The sequence below is a fragment of the Macaca nemestrina genome, chromosome 6 (assembly GCF_043159975.1).
Source record: "Macaca nemestrina isolate mMacNem1 chromosome 6, mMacNem.hap1, whole genome shotgun sequence".
In the NCBI taxonomy this organism is placed as follows: Eukaryota; Metazoa; Chordata; class Mammalia; order Primates; family Cercopithecidae; genus Macaca; species Macaca nemestrina.
In genome coordinates, this window is record NC_092130.1 from 26,199,565 (window position 1) to 26,221,973 (window position 22,409).

Sequence of the window (22,409 nt, forward strand, 5' to 3'; positions counted from 1 at the left end):
CGCGGGCGGGCCCTGGTTTTCTTCCTCTAGGAGGCCCCTGGCGTTAGTTGTGAACGCCCTCTGCAAACTGTGGGGAGCTGTGCCCGCCCGCCGCCTGTCTGTAGATCCTGCAAACCGGCGGGTAGGTGACAGTAGCTTCTCTGCAGCACCTTTCCTCACGCAAGTCCAACCCACTTGGAGTTAGAATGCCCTGCATTCTCACGCGTGCTTTTGGACCCTCAGCGCACTGAGCCCTTCCCGGAAAGCTCTCAGCGAACCGTTGGCGAGCGCCTACTATGTGCCAAACACTGTGCCAGGCTCTGGGATGAAATGAAAACAGACCTGAGCCCTGATATCTGGGAGCTGAAACATGAAACACGTAATTTCACTAGACCAGGCAATGTGTCTGTAACTGTGGCGAGGGCTTTGACAGAGGAGTCGGGCTTCTGGGCGATGCGGAGGGCCACGGAGCTGGACTCCGACGGTGATGCCAGCCAGCGGCTCCTGCTCGGGGGCGCTCGACACTGGTCACTTAGCTGCTTCCTCCCTGATGCGGAGGAACGGAGCACCCCCTTGGCTGCATTCCACTCTGCCACCCCCACATTCGTCCTTTTGATTCTCTGCTTCTCTAGCTCAGCCGCTGACCCTCGTGCTTAGCTGCCCCCAGTCCTTGACCAGCGTTCTGACAACTCTTGCCTCCCAGTTCTTCCAGCTCCAGGCTGAGCGATGGGGATTCAGTTTTCTGACATCACAGCTAAGTTCTTGATTTTTGCAGCAAAACCTTCAAAGCTTCCATCACCTCGGCTCTGGAGTCCACCATGCTCCTTGCCTGTGACCTGCTAGGGCTGATCAAACGTTCTGTCTCCTGCCCTGCCCTGCCCTGCCCTGCCCTGAGCTTCGCTCAGCCTGTTGTAGGCTTTGTGTTTTCCTTCTTGTGTTGACCACGCAGCTCCTTCTACCCATAGAACCCCCTCCTCTAGGTCGGTGGAAATCTTGTTCATTCTTCCGTGTCTAGTTGAACTGCCATCTCCTCCACGAAGTCTTCTAAAACTCCTCCTCAGGGAACTGTTGTCTTTCTTCCGATTTCCATCACAATAATGCTTACCGTTTATTGAGTGCTTACTCTATGTCCCGCACCATGTTAAACCCTTGACATGCATTACCTCTTTAAATGCTCAAAGTTACCCTGTGAGGTACATACTTTTCTTATACCCATTGGCGAATGAGACTCAGATTTAAAAATGCATGTAATCCCAGCACTTTGGGAGGCCAAGGCGGGCAGATCACGAGGTCAAGAGATCGAGACCATCCCGGCCAACATGGTGAAACCCCGTCTCTACTAAAAATACAAAAATTAGCTGGGCGTGGTGGCAGGTGCCTGTAATCCCAGCTACTTGGGAGGCTGAGGCAGGAGAATCGCTTGAACCCAGGAAGCGGAGGTTGCAGTGAGCCGAGATCGTACCACTGTACTCCAGCCTGGCGACAGAGCGAGACTCTGTCTCAAAAAACAAAAACAAACAAAAAAAGAATGTGGCAGCCAGAATGATCTTGTTTTATCCAAGGTTAGATTGTATCGCCCCTCTGCTCAAATCCCTCCGGTGGCTTCCCACCTCCCATTAGGTTCCTAAGAAAGTACAGGATCCTACAAGCCCATATATGATCAGCCCTCACTCCTTACTGTCCTTATTGTGCCCCGGTGACATTGGCCTCCTTGCTGTTCCTCACAGCATGCCTCAGGTAGGCACAGTCCTGCCTGAGGACCTTTGCACCTGGTGTTACCTCTGCCTAGAATGGCCATTTTTCTATTTCTAGTTCCTAACTCTATGTCTTTTTTAAAACACATTTTTTTTGTGATAAATATACATAAAACTGATCATTTGAACTATTTTAAAGTATACAATTCAGCGGCATTATGTAAATGCACATTGTTGTGCAGCCATCATGGCTATCTATCTCCAGAACTGGTCATCTGAAACTCTGTATCCATTAAACACTAACTCCCTATTCCCCTCTCCCCACAACTGCTGGCAACCACCCACCATTCTGCTTTATCCTTTTTGAATTTGACTGTTCTGGGTACCTCATGTAAGTGGAATCATATCATATTAGTTCTTTTGTTTCTGGTTTATTTCACTCATAGTATTTTTCAGATTCACCTATGTTGTTACATGTGTCTGAGTTTCATTCCTGTTTTTTTTTTTTTTTTTGACATTGTCTTACTCTGTTGCCCAGGCAGGTGTGCAGTGGTGTGGTCACTGGTGCAGTCATAGGATCATAGCGGGTTGCAGCCTCAAACTCCTGGGCTGAAGCCACCCTCCCACCTCAGCCTCCGAAGTAGCTAGGACTACAGGCCCATGCCACCACACCCAGCTAATTTTTAAAAAATATTTTGTAGAGACTGGGTCTAGCTATGTTTCCCAGGCTGGTCTCGAACTTCTGGCCTGAAATGATCCTCCCACCTTGGCCTCCCAAAGTGCTGGGATTACAGGTGTCAGCCACTATGCTCAGCCAAATTCCATTCCTTTTTTCAAGATTGAATACTGTTCCATTGTATGTATGCCATGTTTTGTTTATTCATTCATCCATAGATGGACATTTGGGTTGTTTCTACCTTTTGGCTACTGTGAATAATGTTGCTATGAATAGCCCTATGTCTTTTATACTGCAGTGGATGCACAGTGTTTATGTAATTAGATAATGTTGCAAAAACTTTTATGTGCTGCTATAGCACTGAGCACAATGCTGGTAACAGAGCAGTTAGAATGTTCTTTTTACAAACACAAGGCTAATTCTGCTGCTGGGACTTACCTATGGCTTCTCTTCGTGTTAGAATATGTCTATGAAGCCAGGCATGGTGGCATGTGTCTGTAGTCCTATCTACTCTGGAGGCTGAGGTGAGAGGATTGAGCCCAGGAGTTCAGGCTGCAGTGAGCTATGATCACACAATTGCACTCCAGCCTGGGTAACAAAGCAAGACCAAGTCTTTCAAAACAAATAAACAAAAAACAACCCACAATCTATGAGAATCCTTACCCTACATTCTTTGACCCAGCTTCTAATTTTTGCCTTCTTTCCTTCTCTTCTAGTTACACTGGTCTTGCTATACTCCTCAATATATACCAAATTGGTGATTCCCTCAAGGCCTTTGCAAGTTTACTGTGCCCTTGTCTAGAAACCTCTTCCTCTACAGCTTTGCATCATTCTCTCTCTGCTTTCTCTCAGGAAGCAGATCAGAGGTCCTGCCTCAGAGAGAGCTTCCCTGACCATCTGATCTAAGATATCAACTAGCACCACCATCATCTCCATTTGCTTGATATTTCTTCAGAGCAGGTATCATTTTTGGTCTCCCTCTCTAGAATGTGAGTTCCAAACAGACAGGAACTTTGTATTTATTTGCCTTCTACGGTGTCCCCTGCCTCTGTCCGCACATAAAGGCATGCACTGTTCGACAACATTTCAGTCAACAACGAACTGTATATACACGATGGTGTTCCCATAAGACTACAATACTCTATTTTTACTGTACCTTTTCTATGTTTAGTTATGCTTAAATACACAAATACCATTGTGTTACAATTGCCTACAGTATTCAGGACAGAAACATGCTGTACGGGTTTGTAGCCTGGGAGTAATAGGCTATACTCTGTAGCCTAGGTGTGTAGTAGGCTATCCTATCTAAGTTTGTGCAAGTATGCTTTATGATGTCCTGTATGAGAAATCACCTAATGACACATTTCACAGAGTATATCCCCATTGCTAAGCCATGCGCAATTGTATTTCCCTTCATTGTGAATCAGAAAACTGGTGCTCCTTCCAGGTGGAAGAACTTACAGAAAGGATGCCCCCTCTCCTTATGCTAAAGCAGCCAGAGCAGAGCCAAGGTGTGTGGATTTCAGCTCATATTCCCACCCAGCCACACAAACTAAGCTGTGGCCTTTCCCAGGTCTGGCACACAGTAGGTGCTCAATAAGCACCTGTTAAGTGAAGTGCTGTATAGCAGTGGAGATCAAGTACAGGAGGGAAGAAGCATCTCTCTCCTTCCCATCCCCTCTTCTAGCTCCTTTCGAATATTCTGCACAAAATTGGATTTGTGCTTTTTCTCATGTCACTTGTTGATCAAAGCTGCATGCCAGCCCAGTCTGGCCCCAATGGGGACTCTAGCCCAAGAACCCAGCTTTAATCCAGGGACTCTTTGATCACTTTCTATAATATGGGATGTGCCAGGCAGGGGGCAGGCTCCTGGAGTTTTATTCCACTCACTGAGACAATACCATTTGAGACATAGGCAGTCTATTAGCCCTGGCTGGTTTCCTGGGAGAACTGATCTGGTCATTGATTGAAATTGAACAAAAAATGTTACTTTCAGACTGAGCCCTCTAGGCCTATTGTGGGCATTAAATAAGATAATGTGCGTAAAGGGCTTACCGCGCAGACCCTGGTCTAATGTAAGCACTAGTGGCTGGGTGAAATAAAAGCTCAACAACACAGGAACATTGAGAGGGATGAACAGAATTTCAGCTGTCAGGCAAAACCTTCTGCTTTGGCCTGTGCCTCTCTGCTCTTATCTCCTGTTACTCTCCTCATTCGTTCCAAAGCAGCCACTCTGTCTTTCTTCCTGGTCCTTGAAGGCCTTCTGCCCATTCCAGCCCCAAGACCTTTGCATTAGCTCTTGTCTCTGCCAGCTGTTTCCTCAGATCTTGTTCCACTGTTGGTTCCCTCTCACCCTTCAGGTCCCAGACTACATATCACCTCTTCACAGAGACCTTCCTTAACTACGACCTTCCTTAACTACCTAGGCACTCTCTCCCATACTTTACATCCTGCCATGTTTTCTTCACGGTGCATACATATCCCTCTTTGCCATAGTCTCATTTGTGTGTTTATTTTCTTGTTTATTATTGGGCTCTCCCAAATAGAATATCAGCTGCATGGGGCGAGGGCCCTGTCTGCTCATTGCCTGCTGTATTCCTCCATCCTGGAACATTTGTGCCTGACACACAGAAAGGGCTTAAAACATACATTTGATGAATGAGAAGCTCCTCTCTTTCCCCGTCTTCCCATCTTTACTTTTTTTGTTTTGTTTTTTAAATGAGCTGCGTATTCTCTTGCTCACTCTTCGGTTTCTCATCTTGTCATCAGTAACAAGCAGGTCTTTCAGTATCCCCCTAGAACATACTTCAGCAAGAAGGGTCAACCAGAGGAGAGGTGACAGGCGCAGGCCTTCAACCTCCCTGATGAGGATATGAAAAGCATTCCTACTAGGTGTCTTCACCTTGGCTCTCTTAGGGTCCCTTGTTACTGACCCCATTTGTCCACAACTATACCCTCAGGCTGGTCTGGACCAACCCTGAGCTGAGAAGATGTAAAAGTAGAATGGGTCAACAAGTCAAGAGGTCTGCAGACCAACAGGTCTGCATGTCAGTTTAACTCTCTTTCACCTTGGCCAAGTCCCTTAGCTACTCAATTTTCTCATCTGAAAAATGAGAATAATGATGACTCTGTAATGATATAATTTCCAGGTTGACCTGAGAGAGGTCTGCTTGACTGCAAGCAAAACCCAGAATGCTATAAGTGTTGGACTTCTGCGTCTCCTGCAAATTTAAAGCCTTCTTGCTTCTTCTTTCCTTGGGCATCATCGAGCTCAAATGATACATTCTCAGAGAAGCCTGACTGACCTCCCTAAACAGAGTAAGCTCCCCAGCTATGGAACCTCTTAGCAATGCCTTTCCTCAACAGTCACAGTGTTTACAGTTACTGGGTCATTGTTTGATATCTGTCTCCCGCACTGGACTGTAAGTCCCATGAGGACAGAGACAGACTGTGTTTGGTTTTGGTATTGTTTGTTTTTAGTAGGCTTTACTTTTTAGAACAGTTTTAGATTCATCGCCAAATTGAGTAGAAGGTACAGAGATTTCCCGTATACTCCAGCCGCCACACATGCATAGCTTCCGGAATCATCAGCATCCCCCGCCAGAGTATTATATGTATTACAATTTATGAACTTGCATTAACATTATCATTGTCACTCGGAATCCATGGTTTACATTAGGGTTCACTCTGGGTATTGTACCTCCTACGGGTTTGGACAAATGTACAATGACATATCCACTATTATAGTATCATACGGAGTAGTTTTGTTACTGGTGGAGGGTGTCCAGGTTTTTGGTGTTTTGAACAAAGAATTGGACAAAACGCACAAGGCAAGGAAAGAATGAAGCAAGAAAAGCAGAGATTTGTTTAAAACAAAAGCACACTCCACAGGGTGGGAGGGGGCCTGAGCAAGCAGCTCAAGGACCTGGTTACAGAGGTTTTCTGGGGCTTAAATACCCTTTAGAGGTTTCCCATTGGTTACTTGGTGTACACCCTATATAAATGAAGAGGCTGAAGTGAAGTTATGAAGTTATTTACTTGGTGTACATTCTATGCAAATGAAGAGGATGTTTCCTGTCATAGCAGGAGTTACAAAGTTATTTACTTGGTCTTAGAAAGTTGGGGTTTTTCAGTTGGATTTAGTTCTAGAAAGTCCTTAGGTTCCCTGCCTCCAGGCCTTATTCTCCTGCCTCAGTTTTACTGCCCTAAAAATCCTCTGTGTCCATTTATTCATCCTGCATACCCCCAACCCAGCAACCACTGATCTTTTTACTGTCTGCATAGTTTTGCCTTTTCCAGAATGTCATATAGTAGGAATTACACAGTATGGAGTAGCCTTTTCAGATTGGCCTCTCTCACTTAGCAATATGCATTCAAGGTCCTTCTGTGTGTCCTTTTGTGGCTTGATAGCTCATTTCTTTTTAGTGCTGAATAATATTCCATTGCCTGGATGTAACACAGTTTGCCCATTCACCTACTGAAGGATATATTGGTTCTTCCGAGTTTTGGCAATTATGAATAAAAGTGCTGCAAACACCCATGTGCAGGTTTTTGTGTAGACATAAATTTTTGACTCCTTTGGATAAATACTAAGGAACTCAATTACTGGATCATATGGCAAGGGTTTTTCTAGTTTTTCAAGAAACTGGAAAACTGGCTTCCAAAGTGACTGTACCATTTTTCATTCCCACCAGCAATGAATGGCAGCTTCCATTGTTCCACATCCTTGCCAGCACTTGGTGCTGTTAGTGTTCTGGGTTTTGGCCATTCTAACAGGTGCGTAGTGGTATCTCACTGTTTTAATTTGCATTTCCCTTGGCCACATGTCAGGACTTCATGAGGCTGTGTGACGGGCACATCCCTAACCTTAGCAAAATAAACTTCCTAAATTGATTGAGACTTGTCTCAGGTACTTTTTGGTTTATACAAGCAAGCACATTAAAAAGATACTCCACATCATCGGGTGCAGTGGCTCACACCTGTAATTTCAGCACTTTGGGAGGCCAAGGCTGGTGAATCACGAGGTCAGGAGTTTGAGACCAGCCTGACCAACATGGTGAAACCCCGTCTCTACTGAAAATACAAAAATCAGCCAGGCGTGGTGGCATGCACCTGTGATGCCAGCTGTCCTGGGGGCCAAGGCAGAAGAATCGCTTGAATATGGGAGGCAGAGATTGCAGTGAGCTGAGATCACGCCACTGCACTCCAGTCTGGGCGACAGAGTGAGACTCCATCTCAGAGAAAAAAAAAAAGATACTCCACATCATATGTCATCAGGGAAATGCTATCTGTGTGGGAATAGAATGGGAGGTAGGTTTTCCCTAAGCAGTTCCCAGCTTGACTTTTCCCTTTGGCTTAGTGGTTTTGGGGTCCCAAAGTCTGTTTTCCTTTCATACTTGCCATGTATGTTTTTGTTCCCTGGCATTTCCCCAACACCTAGAACAGTACCTACCCCAAAATAGGTGCTCAACAACTATATGGGAAATAAATGAATCAGTCAATTAATTAATAATCATACACCCATCTCTTTAAAATCTGTATTCAGAAAACTCATTAACACTAGTGTCAATGACCCAAATTTCTATCTCCACCAGGTTGGTCGTTTAACAAGGCTCAATCTTCTAATACAGAGGAAGAGAAAAAAAATTACTGGAGCTGAAATTTCCCCACCTGCACCTGGTCAGCCTCAATCAGCCCAGACTTTGTTTCTAGCTTCCTGTGTGATCTCAGGTCACTGAAATTCTCTGAGCCTCAGGTTTATTATGTGTGGATTTGTGAGTGTATGTGGTAGCAGGAATGAGAGATGTCTAGACAAACACAGAACATGGTTGTATAAATAAAGCAGTTGAATCAGATGCTCTTTAAGGTCTTTTTAAGTTTCAAAATTCTGTGACTAAATCCTGCAAGGCAGAATGGGAAAAGTAGGGGCAGACATGGAACACCACTTGGGATTCAATCCAGTTTCTGCATCTAGTGGCACTTCAACTCCTATTTTGAATGCAAAGAAAGCGTTTTCAGGATGCCTGCGTAGGGGTAAAGGGAATTTCTCCCTCCCCTTCTGAAAGTTTGAGTCTTTAAGTCTCCAAAGTAAACTGGTAATAGACAAACTAACAGGAGAGAAGACCTACACATTTATTAATGTGCCATTTGCATGGGAGCCACACAAAATATGAAACTCAGAGAAGGGCCAGATGGTTGAAGCTTAAATACCCTCTTCATGAGAGAGAATAAAGTCGGGGATGTAGGCAATTTTAGAAGAAAAGTAAATGATTTTTAAGGAAGATGAATGGGCCTGAAGAACAGACAATAACCTGGGACAAAGTTCCTCCGGGCTCTGAAAGAGGTGGTGACAAGTTATGAAAAGGTGAGGGGCGGAATCGCACTGTGAACAAAGGTTGTCTTATTATGCAGATAAAGTCTCTCAGGTAACAGCCCTCAGAAGAATAGTTGAAAGGACAGGTGAAAAGTCTGTCTGTGTGTGGTGTCCTGGGCTTTGAGACTTTTAGTTTCCTCTTCTGCAAAAGGAGCTCCTCCTCTCTGGTTAACATAGATTTCAGAGAAGGAGTCTAAGACATTAATTCCTCTAGTTCTGAAGCTTATTTCTGAGGCCTTTCAGTCTCCTTAGTTCAAAGCACTCAGCATGCAAAAGTCCCATATTTTGAGTTGTTCTTTTCTGAGCCCCAACACCTTTTTGAAATGACCTCTAGATGGGAACTGCCTGTCTGCCTTTCTCTTTTTCTCCCAGACCCTATTTTGTCATTTCCACAATGAGATGCCAATTAAATCAATCCTGTCAACTATAAAGGAACTCCACTGAATCAAGACAATAGACATCGAAAGTACCTCAAGTAGGCACGTTTTGAAAGAGCAAACAGAGAAGGCCACAAATCTCAAACAAAGAATAAATATACTAGGTCATTGGGTGGACCCATCTCAAACAGAGCATTAGCCAGTAGGATCAGATACAAATATCATGTGTATAGGGAGGCATCCTCCTCCTGTCACTGCTATGAAAATATCAGGGCTTGGTAAATGAGAGTGCTTTCTGTTTAATTACTTTTCATTTGTGTACAAAAGAAAAAAAAAAGGTATACAAAACACAGATAGAGGGGTGGTGGGGCGCAGGACCAAAGGGGGCTTCCTAGGAGTTTGAGACTCTTGGAAGAATGGCTCCAGTCTGTGGGCACCTCTGTAAAGTAAGAGGACTGGGTACTCTATAACCCGGTAGTCAGAACCTTAGCTACACATTAGAATCACCTGTGGACCATTAAAAGCTCTGGATGCTTAACCTGCACCCCAGACCAATTAAGTCAAAATCTCTGGGATCAGACTCAGCCATCCCTACATGATTCCAATTTGTAGCCACGTTTGAGAGAACCACTGCTCCAACATGGCTCTCAGGGCTCTAAAACCCTGCTAAGGTTTCTTTCTGTCCAAGCGGTAGGTCCTCTATTGTTCCACTAGGTGGCACGCTCCAGCAAACTTCAGTGGGTCCAGAGAAGTCGCGTTTAGGTCTAACAGCAAGGAACGAATTCATTAAGCAGGGCTTGGTGGTCTTTACTGCCAAGGAGGGGTCTGCACTCTTGACAAGAAGGCTGAACTTGTTGTTTAACAACTTGCTGGTGAGCGCTGGAGCCACAGATGGTTAATTCATCCCTATTTAAAAAGGTGAGGCTGGGTTGGGAGCGTGGCTTACGCCTGTAATCCCAGCTACTTGGGAGGCTGAGACAGGAGAATCGCTTGAATCTGCGAGGCACACGTTGTGTGAACTGAGACCGCACCACAGCACTCCAACCTGGGCGACAGAGCGAGACTCTGTCGCAATAAATAAGGAAATAAACAAACAAACAAAATAAAATAAAAAGGTGAAGCTTGAAGAGGGATATCTCTATCTCTTACGACTGGGTTCACCTCTTCACGGATGCACTCTGGTCTGTTCCTCCACCCCCATCCATCTCTCCAGCAGGATTGATAAACTCCTCTCAAAAGTTCTCAAGGAGCCCCATTATGTGCAGTAGTGGACACTCGTTCTTTTTATCTGGTTAGTTAACAACACCGTGATTTTCTTTGAAGATTCACCCTTCTCCATCTCAGAACTTAGCCAATCAGAGCAGTAACCCCGCTTCAGCTGCAGTGATTGGTCCAGGGACGGAATCTGAACAATCGAGGTTCAATTCCGTTGCTTTTGTATGGAAGCTATCAAGAAAGGAGTGGCTTCTTCCAGCGGATTGTTGCGAGCTGGATGTGAGCCCCACCGTGAGGCGTGTATTGGACCTCTTGCCTTGGCTCCTCCGCACCTTCTCCCCGCTCCAGGGAGGCAATGTAGACTACATCAGTGGGCTTTCTTGCTCTATGTTTTCCGGTTGGGTTTAGCCCTTGAGGAGCCAGGGCAGGATTTCAGAGGGAGGGAGAAGAGCCAGGTCAGAGCATTTCTTTCCTCTGCCGTTCCCTTGCTGCAACTTTGCCTCAGGTTGTCTGTGTCCTCCACTAAAGTCCACGGCTCCCATCGCGCAGGCTTCTTGAAACAGTCCTCCCTTTCTAGATTCCAATAATTGCCCCTTTCCTCACCCTTCAGGTCTAGGGCTGGACAGCACAGGCTGTTTCTGGCCCCAGGGTACTGCACCGTCCCTCATGGTTACACTATACCCTGCCCCATTGTCCTCCTATTAAACTCTCTTCAAATGTTCCAGTGTGAGAGTGCCATTCGTTTCCTGCAGACCCTAACTCAATCAACGGAAAAGCTTCTTGAGAACCTGAAAACAGTCCCAACACAGGGGAAAGTGGAGATGAGAGATCACGGAGTAACCCGAGCCAACCCCTGATGTCATCCATGCCTCCAGTTCAACTCCCCTCCCACATTCAAACAATTACCTAATAATGCTGGTTTTATTGCCTAATAAATTTTAAATGTATCCCTTCCCCTCTAGGCCTATTATAGGAGATATATTTCAGGTGTCTGTAAGATGAATCCCTGATCAGAAACCTGCTACTTATAATGACTCCGTTTTCTACTTTGTGGACAGCCTCTACCCTCATCTCTGGGCTGCTCCTTGACCTATGACTTGCCTGAACTGTCCTAAGGCAAGCTCAAAAGGATGAGCTGAGCCATTCAGATGCTGTCTCAGAAATTGGAATCCAGTGACACAGAGGGAAGAAGGCAGCTGGTGGTGGCCTCTGAAGGTGGCAGTTCAGGTAGCATGAGGGAGGAGATTGCTCTTGGGCCACACTCAAGGAGAGATATGGGAAGGCAGAAACCTGGAGTAACAGAGGAAGTGCTTCAGTCAAAAGAAGCCAGTGCAGCCCAAGTGTGGCAGGCAGGGATGCTGAGAGAGAAAACTGAAAGAGAACTGCCTTGGCTCCTGGTTTTCCAGTTCCAGTTCTTGTTTCTGGGATGCCCAACTGGACTGAAGCCCCTGCCTTAGGGTTTACGCCTTCCCTGAAGTTATGAGTGACTCTGTCACTTATGACTGAAGGAGCCCTGGCCTTGATACTTGATACTCTTGTCTCAAAGTCCAAGTTGTAGCCATTATCATCTCTCGCTTGAATTGTTGCATCTCTCACTCCTAACTCCTCTGCAACTTCTGTTCTGCATTCTCTAACATTCATCCTCCCCACTGGAGTGACCATTTTGGGATGCCAACTTGCCACGCTGCTTCCCTCTGGAGGTTTATTGTCCTCACAGTAAAGTCCGAGTTGCTGGCCTTACACTTTATACAAAACTGCTAGTCGCTCATTACTTTAATAATGCTATTTCTCACCCCCATGCCTTTGCTCATGCTGCTTCCTCCTCCGGGAATACCCTTCACATTCTCTTGTACTGATGGATTCTTACTCAGCTTCAATACCATCTCCTCTTCCATCCCTTCCTCACTTTCCTACCCGGTTTGGCTAAGAACTCCTTCCTTATTTTTTCTCATACTACTGTGTATATTCCTATTTTAGCATTATCTACCAATAAAGATGAGATGATGTCAGCTAACATTTATGGACCTCTTATTACATACCAAGTGCTAAGCTAGCACCTTACAGATGTCATCTCTTTAATCCTCATTGAAACCCTATGAAGTAGTTCTTTTATGATTCCTATTTCTCGAAAGAGAAAACTGAAGCAGAGATGTCAGGTGACTTGCTCAAAGTCACACAGACAGAATGTGGTTGACTCGGGTCTATTGTTTCTTTCTTTTTTTTTCTTAAATAACAGTTTATTGAGATGTAATTCACATGCCATACAATTAATTTACTCATTTAAAGTGTACAAGTCAATGTCTCAATATATTCACAGCTGCCTGCAACCATCAACATTATCAATTTTAGGACATTTTTATCACCACAGAAGAAACTCATACCCATTGATTACTCATTGTTTTAATGCTGCTCTTAGCAGCTGGTGTGGTGCCTAGCACATAGTACCTGTTCAACCAGCACTCGTTGAAGAATGGATAGCTACCCTATCTTAGAAGACAGGGGAAGGTGCAAGAGAGGCTCTTCATGCAACACTTCTGTCATTTCAACATCAGTTAAGAGATTTGTCTGGTTCTTTTGTTTGTTTGTTTATTTATTTATTTATTTATTTATTTATTCTTTTTTTTTTTCTTTGAGGCAGGGTCTTCTTCAGTCACCAGGATGATGACATGTGACAGTGCAGTGGTGTGAACAAGGTTCACTGCAGCCTTGACCTCCTGGGCTCCAGTGATCCCCCTGTCTCAGCCTGTGTAGCTGGGGCTACAGGTGCGTGCCACCATGCCTAGCTAATTTTTTGATTTTTTGTAGAGACAGGGTCTCACTTTGTTGTCCAGGGTCATTTCGAACTCCTGGGCTCAAGCAATCCACCTGCCTCAGACTCCTGAAGTGCTGGGATTACAGGTGTGAGCCACTCCACCTGGCCCTGTTTTTCTTTACTAACAGCCCCCACTTACTGGGGGAGGTGTGTTGTGATATAGGAGTCTGAATCTCTTACCATTTGCTCAGGGTTTTTTCACATCTCTGTGGCCCCAGGGAATTTCTCATCATCACATTTGAGTTCTGGGATATTGCTGGTGATAATCTAGGTGCTGGATATTTGATTTTGGTTTTCAGTGGGAGAGAGTCAAGCCAGATTGCTTCTACTCCACTATTTTGGTGACGTCACTCTCCACCACTGGTTTTTTATGTATGAAACCTTTCAGTGTGTGAGCTGTATATATTATTAGCTTATTAAGCAGCAAAACCTGGAGATAGGTATTATTGTATCCATAACACAAATGAGGAAACCAAATGTATTAGTTCATTTATGTTACCATAACAGAATACCAAAGACTGGGTAATCTGAAGAAAATAGGTTTACTTTGGCTCAGGGTTCTGCAGGCTGTACAGGAAGTGTGGTGCTGGCATTCATTCCTAGTGAGGCCTCAGAAAGCTTTCAAACATGGTAGAAGGGAAGGGGAGCTGGTGTGTCACTTGGTAAGAGAGGGAGCAAGAGAGGGAGGAAGGAGGAGCCAGGCTCTTTAAACAGCCAGAGCACTTGTGAATTCATAACCGTGGGGAGGGCACCAATCCATTCTTGAGAGATCTGCCCCCATGACCCAAACACCTTCCACTAGGCACACCTCCAGCATTGGAGGCTATATTTTTCTTTTTCTTTTCTTTTTTTTTTTTTTTTTTTTTGAGATGGAGTCTCGCTGTGTTACCAGGTTGGAGTGCCATGGCTCCTCCATTCACTGCAACCTCCGCATTCCGGGTTCAAGCGATTCTCCTGCCTCAGCATCTCAAGTAGCTGGGACTACAGGTGCCCACCACCACACCCAGCTAATTTTTTGTATTTTTAGTAGAGACAGGGTTTCACCATGTTGGTCAAGATGGTCTCGATCTCCTGACCTCGTGATCCGCCTGCCTCAGCCTCCCAAAGTGCTGGAATTACAGGCATGAGCCACCGCGTCCAGCCTGGAGGCCATGTTTCAACATGAGATTTTGAGGAGACACACATTCAAACTATATCCCCAAGGCTCAGGGATTTCATTTGTCTAAAGTCAAACAACTAGTAATCAGCATCATCCTAACATTAAGTAAACAACTACTACCTTTAATTGAACATTTAACCACGCTTGGATACTATGCTAGGTTCTTTATGAACATCACCTCACTGACTCATTTGTGCATTCAACAGATATTTATTGAGTACCTACCCCAAGCCAGGCATTGTAACAGATGTTAGGGATTCGGTGGTGAGCAAACAGGTGTTCACCCAGGACTCACAGTCTAGTGGTAGAAAAGGCATTGTAGAAATGAACACATGAATAACAACTACATTAGATGGGAGGAAGAAGAAAGGACCTGTTGGCTGTTAGGGGAAGATCTGGTATTAGAAGCCAATACTCTTCGAATCCAGGTCCAACACTTTCTGCAAAGTTACACTAGCGTAATTCCTCCAGGATGTTTTTCTAGTGGGACATTGGTTTTGCCAATGGCTCTCTGAGCTGCTTGTCCCTGTAGGAAGTTCCTGCCACCTACTGAATGCATATTCAAATACACACATATACATACACTCAGTGGGAGCTACACAGCCCATGCCCTCATCTGCACAGCTTGGTAGGGAAAAAACTAATGCTGTGGGCTTTGCGAATGTCTTATCCTTAGCTAGGGGATTTGCGTTTGAAGAACACTTCTCTGTATATGGGGCTGGATCTTGCTTTTATTACATAAATGATCCTGGAGATCACTTCATATAAATACAGAGAGATCATTCCCATTCTCCTTTTCAGCTGCACAGTATTCCACAGTGTGAATGAATCAGGTTCAAACAGTCTCCTATGGATGGACATTTGGAGTTGTTTTCAATCTTTGTATATTAAAATAACATTATAATGAATAATCCTGTGCCCAGTTTGTTCTGTAGTGTGGAGATAAATCTTCAGGAGACATTCCTAGAAGTGGAAGTTGCTGGATTAAGGGATAAACACATCTTTAATTGTAAAGCTATCGTTTTGCACTCCTACAAGCAGTGTAGGAGAATGCCTGGTTCTTCACAGCCTAGGCCCACACAATATTTTTTAAAGTATGCATTCTATATAAAAATTCACACTCCTGGTTTCTCTTAAAAAATTCAAGATCTACAAAAATTACATGCACACGCACACACACAGACACACAGACACACATACACACACACACACACACACACACACTGCAAGATCTGGCAACACTAGGCCTGTTTTCCTGCACGGAAATAACAAGCTAGGGCTGAGTGGTCACCAGAGCCCTTAGACATTTCAACTGATCTAATTCAGACCCTTCATTGTGAAGATGAGAAAGGTCTACAGATTCGTAGAGGCAGCTGAGTGGAAGTTAACTCCCAGTCTCTTGCATCAAGTGACCTCCAGAGTAAGTACAAAAGGGATGGGTAGCAAGGGGAGGGTCAGTGTATAAAAGCACTGACAATTCAGCATTAAAACTGGAATCGTTTTTAGCATTTACTGAGCTCAGTAAATACATTACACCAGCCTGTAGTTAGTTAAAGTGTGACTAATCTACATAGAGCAGAGTAACAAATTGGTTTCTATTTCTTCTGAGCAACCATAAAGAGAGTTAATGCCACAGCAGGAGGATCCGGGTTATGTATGCATTCATTCCCTCATTCATTAAACACGAACTGTGTGCCAGCCCCTGATCTAGGCACTGGGAATTCAAAGACAAGCAAGCACTCAAACACAGGGATCCAAACATATGAGTATGGAAAAAACTTGATGTAATGCAATAAGGGTTTTATTGGAGGAATGTACTACAGCCTGCTATGAAAGCCCAGAGAAAGGAACTTATAATTCTGGTAAAGCGCACATGTAGAGGCTCACAAGGAAGGTGATGTTTGGGAGGCTCCTAAAGGATGCATAGGAATTTGCTAAGAAAAAAAGGGACATAGGAGAGACTTTCTTAAAAATAAACAATGTTCAAAGACAGAAAGTGACAAAAAACCAGCTCAAAAAAGATTTGGGCAGTAAAAAAGAGAAAAAGGATGACAGAAATTTGTTGTCTTACTTAATTGAAAAGTCCAGGGACTTCAAGTGCAGTGAGCTTCAGGTGTTCAAAGGATGCCATCAAACCACAGTCTCTCTCTCTTTGTGTCTCTCTCTCAACTCTTCTTCTTACTCATGATTTTTGCCCTCAGGCAGACCACTCTCTCCAGATGACAGGCACCTGCCAGCAGCTCCAGGTTTACATTATCCCGACAGCTAGCAATGTCAGGGAAATTTCTCTTTCTCAATGGATTCACTAAAAATCTCACTCTGAGTTTCATTGGCTGGGTCTGGGTCACTTGCTTACCCCCAGAGCAAGGAGTGAACTCTCACCTAAGTCTTTGAGTTCTGAGAGTAGGGCAGAATGAGTCTCAAAGGAGAATTAGAGTCCTGTGTTCAGAGGAAGGATGGATGGGTGCTGGGTAGGCAAAATCATCAGATCTGGAAACAGTGGTGGATTGAGAATACACTGTCTCATCAGGGGTGGAGGAGTCTCTGTATAATGGGGTTGTACACACATCGCCATTTGTGAGACCAGACAAAAGCTAAAGGTTCCTAGACTGGCAGAGATTGAGGAAAAAGGAGCAAGGATTAGACTTCAAGTCTTTCAGGACAAACCACTTCTTCATTTATGAAGGAGGAAGTTGAGTCTCAGAAAAGCGAAGTGACTTATCTACAGTCACACAACCTGACAGCAGCAGCATCCAGGAAGAGTCCTGGTTCCCTGAATCTGAATCCCAGGACCTTCGTGTGGTGAGCATTCCTCATCTGAGGAGGCAAAGGCACCTTGGAGAGGGATGTAGGTGCTTCCAGGAACCCCTGGAATCCCTTGCTCTGTGGCAGATCCATCAGCCTGCAGGCCCAAATGCAACACCATCTACCCCAGACATGTGCCTGATATTTGGCCTAGGCCTCATAATAGCATTGCAACAGGTTCCCGGGCCCAGGGGCTGAATGACTCGCGGGCACCAATCCCTACTTAGGACAGTTATGAGTGGGTGACGAGACAAATGGAAAGTAAGGAAGCAAAGTTGGGTGGTGGAAAACTGAGGCTGAAGATGGGGCAAGGAAGGGGGAGGAGTTTTGAATGAGGCGGGAAAAGAGCTGCTCAGGCCAGAAGAGTTCAGTTACTGTCCTGTTTTCTATAGTAGTCATCCAATTTGTATATATTCTTTTTTGGCAGTGTGATATATGCCTATGATTATATAATTAAATAACAAAGAGAGCTTATAATAAAAAAAAATCTGCCTTCCACCCCCTGCACCCTTGCGTATCCTGTTCCCTAGAAACCGCTGACTTTCCATGGTTCTGCTTTTAGCCTTGGCTAATGTTTATGGAGCACTTGTCATGTGCCAATGCCTTTGTGTACATCATTTCTTTAAGTGCTCCCCACAACGCTATGAGGTAGGTATCATTATTGTGCCCATTTTACAGATATGAAAACTAAGGAGAAGCAGGTGATGTGTTCAAGGTCACATGGCTGGTGAACAACAGAAGTGGAATTTCAGCCAGGGTGTCTGACTCCAGCCGCCGGAGTGTTCTTAATCATCACACTCTGGTGGTTCCTGTCAAAGCTTTATGACCTCTCTTCCTTGATTTATCAGCTAGATATTATCTATTGACTTCTTGGTATGATTGACGAGTATTTAGCTCACTTAACCCCCACCTTCTGTGCACCAATTTTAACTAGATGTGTTACAATATTTAGTTCTGTTGTGGGAAACTTTGAGGCTTTAGTCGATGCACTTAAATCTCAATTTCTAGTTCCTACTCTACACAGATTTGTTGATTGGTTGTGTAGGGTGACCTGAAAGGTGGTAGGCCATCCCGATGTTTTTTTATATCTATCTCTGCTCATTGCAGTCTCCACCTCTGTGCCGGGCACACAGCAGGTGCTTGATAAATATCTGTGCAATGGAACACATGCAAAACATCTTAACAGCGCCAAAGGTAGGAAATGACCAGGAAATCTCAGGCAGGCGAAGGGCATGGTAATTGCAGCCTGCAATGTCAGCCTGACTTCTTCAGAGATACAGCCTCCCACTGAGGAGGGAACACTGAGCTATAAAATGAAAATTGAAGGAGAATCGCTTCAGAGCAGCTGTCAGGAAGCACTTCCCCCAGCGGATGTGCTGAATGACCTCGCTGCAAGGTTGTCTTGGCTCACACACCTGGGCCTGTTCCACCAGCCTGCAGGGAAACCACCAGGGAACAACTCCAGGCAGGCCTCTGACCATATGCCCATTCTGGGAAACTTGGGTATCCTATTAGCACCACTTCCAAAGTGGGCTTTCTAAAAGGGGTGTCTGGGGCTGCTACCTTCTCCCATGGGCTGGGGAGCCCTGCCTGCCTAGGAAGACTCCATTTGATGATGAAGGCCACTTCTTCTCCTGCCGTAGGCTCTTTGTGCATGCTACGCCTCTGCTTGTAGCACTCCCCTCCCTTTTAGCTCCCACCCTTCTGGCTAATTCTTATTCAGCATTTACACCTTGAGTCAGGTGCCACCGTCTAAGGGAAGACTTCCAGAACCTCCAGACTAGGCCGCATTCCTTATTATGTTCTATAAGTATTTTCTGTTTCTTACACTTAGCACAGTTGTAATTTTACAATTATTAAAGTCAATACTTATAGAAAATTGGCCTTACCCACTAGACTGGAACCCCCATGAGGGCAGGGAATGTGTCTGATTTTCTTTACCACTGTATCCCTGGCACCTAGCACAGCACCCAGCACATAGTAGGTGCTCAGTAAACATTGCTTGAATGAATGGAGTTCATCAAGCCCCTTTAATCGAATTGTTCATTTGTGTGAGCATTAACCTCCTCAAAACCCAGTATATCTTTTGCATCTAAAAACGAGGGGATGATGCTTTCTATCCTTGACCAGTCAAGGTCGTGATTTACCTTGTGAAAATGTAGTGACTAGCCTCCCTGATGACTCACACAGACTCCTGGGGCACCCCCTACCCCACCGCTGCCACACACACATTCTTTCCTTCCTCTCGCCTTCTTGGCCTCCCCTGACAATGTCACTGAGCCCTGGCTCTTCACCTTTGACATCAGTGACTGTCAGCCTTGGCTGCAGCTGAATGACCCGGGAAGCCTTTTAAACGGCTGCTCAAGTTTCTGATTCCAGAGTCCTGATAGGGGCCCAGACAAGTGTTTCCCTAAAAAATTCCTTAGGTGGTTCTGATGTGTGGCCCACTCTCTGAATTGATCTCAAAGATGTTTACTTCCCTTCAGCCACCTTCCCTGCTCCAGTCCTACCTTCTACCTCTTCTCCCCTGGGGAGAGCAGCCTCCTCCCCCGTCTCTTTGGACTCCAGGCTTGGGCTCTCCAGTCTATTCACCTTGAGGCTGTCTACCAGAAGGATCTTTCTTGGATGAAACCCTCATCATGTCACTCTTCTGCTTAAAACCTTCTCCTGCCTTCAGGAGAAAGCCCCAGGTTCCCGGAGAACCTCACAAAGCTCCAGCTTACTTCTCCAGGCCCATCCCACCCCGGTTGTTCCTCAGCCACCTTGCTCACACTCTGCCTCTCACATAGGAGCCATAGTCATGGCCTGCCTGAGCTGGGCCTTGTTCTTTCCTTCTTCTGGGCCTCAGCACACTGCTCCCCTGTCCAGTGTTAAAGATTTATCGTTAAAATAAAATGGTAAGGAAGACTTTCCTCAGGGCTATTGCAATAGAGGCGTTGCAATAGGCGAGAGAGATTGGACTCAACTCCCAATACAACAAAAATGGCAGGAGATGTACAGGCAAGGAGCAGAGTAAGAGCTCAGCAGATGGGAAATCACTAAGAGGAGACCCTGGGTTAGGGGGATTCTTGCTAAACTAGCCTAATGAGATTCTTGCTAAAGGCAGGTCAGAGGCTTAGACACCAAGGGTGGGGGATGAGGAATTTAATCAGATCTCAAGGATGAGGAATGACTTAGTGGGTTCTTTGCCAAGACTGGGCTGGGCAGACCAAAGACAAGATGGAGGCCCAGGTCAAGGCTTAGTCAAGAAGAGGGCTCAGAGGAGTCTGTCTACAGTGTGGTCAAGGATAGAGACTTTGTCACCAGGAACACTTCACTGGGCTGCCTCTAGGAAGTCATCTGAGACTCCTCCACCCACAGCACCCTTCGCTTATGGTAGCATTCATCGCATCCCAGTGTAGTGATCTGTTTACTAGCCTGCTCCTCTGCTGGACTATGAGCAACTTGAGGCCAGAGACTATATCGTGAATCCCCAGGGCCCAATGCAGTGTTTGGCTCTCAGTGTTGAATGAGCACATATTGATGAGCATGACTCTTGTGGAATTGCTACTCTGCTCTGAAACAATCAGTAACTGCATTGCCTGTATCAGTGGTTCTTGGAGTTCACTGTGATCAGAGTCATTGAAGGGCTTGTTAAACATCAGTGCCTGGCACCACCTCCAGAGTCTCTGATTCAGTAGGTCAGACTGCATCCCACGAATTTGCATGTCTAACAACAGGTGATGCTGATGCTGCTGATCTTAGACTGCACTAATTGATTTATTTATTTATTTACTTATTTTTATTCGCTTATTTAGTTTTGAGACAGAGTTTCGCTCCTGTTGCCCAGGCTGAAGTGCAATGGCACAATCTCGGCTCACCGCAAACTCTGCCCCCTGGTTTCAGGCAATTCTCCTGCCTCAGACTCCTGAGTGGCTGGGATTACAGGCATGCGCCACCATGCCCGGTTAATTTTGTATTTTTAGTAGAAATGGGGTTTCTCCATGCTGGTCAGGCTGGTCTCGAACTCCCGACCTCAGGCGATCCGCCCGCCTCGGCCTCCCAAAATGCTGGGATTATAGGCGTGAGCCACCGTGCCTGGCCATAGACTGCACTTTAAATAATCACTGACCTGTGGGATTATAGCTGATATCATCCCCAAGTGATATGCATCATCATATTTTTTAAAATTTAAAGGTTATAAGATTTAACAGGCAAATTTCAGGTGAGATGGTGAAGTAGATATGATCTCATGATCTAGGTCACCCCCTTCCCTGCCTAAAGTATATGATTCTCCCTGTCTCTCATTTGCAGGCAAGAGTAACAGCTCAAGACTTCATTTCCTTTCCCTGTGCTTCATTTGCTGTGGAGAGGGGCTGCCTTCCAGTGCCCACTGCCAGGCCTGGTGCCAGGCTGAGACCAAGGCCGCAAGTGGCTGAGTGGCATTCTAATGCAGGTGGCTGAAGGACTTGCAACATCCTGAGTCCTCTCCCCTCTTGGCCCCCATGATTAGCTGTTGGTGCAAATGGATTCAGAGGGCAGAGATAGCCAGACAGTGGCTATGGCTGGAGCAGGCAGGGCAAGACAGAGCTTTCCAAAAATGACTCGGCCCAGCCCGACGGGGGCCAAGATTCAGCCGTTTGCAGGGCATGTGGTCAAAGCTGGGATGTGCAGACTACGGTATTCACATGTGTGCATGTGAGGCCTTCAGGCTGTGGGGCAGAGTCAGGGTTGGAAAGAGAAGGAGACAGTGCCAGGAACCAGGGCTGGGGGCCAGTTCTCCCTACATTTGCCACATTCTAGGGAGGAGTGTCTTCAAATTTTAATTTGAACTTGACCCTTCCAGGCCACGATGAAAGAATATTTGTCAAAATAGGAAGATAGAACATGTGTTATTTACAGTGTGTTACCTTCATTCAGACAGGTGATATGTGGGCCTCTATACTCTTGCTCAGGCCCTGCAAATGTTTGGGGTGGGCCTGTGAGAATGATCAAGGGAGGTGAACAGCCTAGACAAGCAAGACTGCTTCTTGAGGGTCTACGCTGCTCTTTGGGACGAAAACCACCGAGTGGGCACCCCAGGTACTCTGCTTCCCCGGGGACTGGCTATACTCCTCAGGAGCACCTGGTAGGATCTCTTCTTGGAGGTGAGGGTGAAAACTGGTCCCCATGACAAATGAAAACAACTTTGCATCGGCTCATTTGGAACAAAGGAAGAAGCCTGGACCTCAGGAGGCTTAGATCTGGGGTTCCCAGTACAAAAGGAAAATAAAATCTTGGGACCCCAGACTCACAACGCCAAAGGAAAAAATTAAGTTTGGAAATTGAATCACATTTAAA

General features: G+C 45.5%; 1 protein-coding gene across 1 annotated transcript in view; it reads right to left on the bottom strand.

The window, feature by feature from the left end:
- The window catches only part of LOC105482624 (polypeptide N-acetylgalactosaminyltransferase 10), a 274,728-nt gene that overhangs the window by 232,486 nt on the left and 19,833 nt on the right, over nucleotides 1-22,409 (bottom strand). The gene's annotated exons all lie outside the window — the stretch shown is intronic.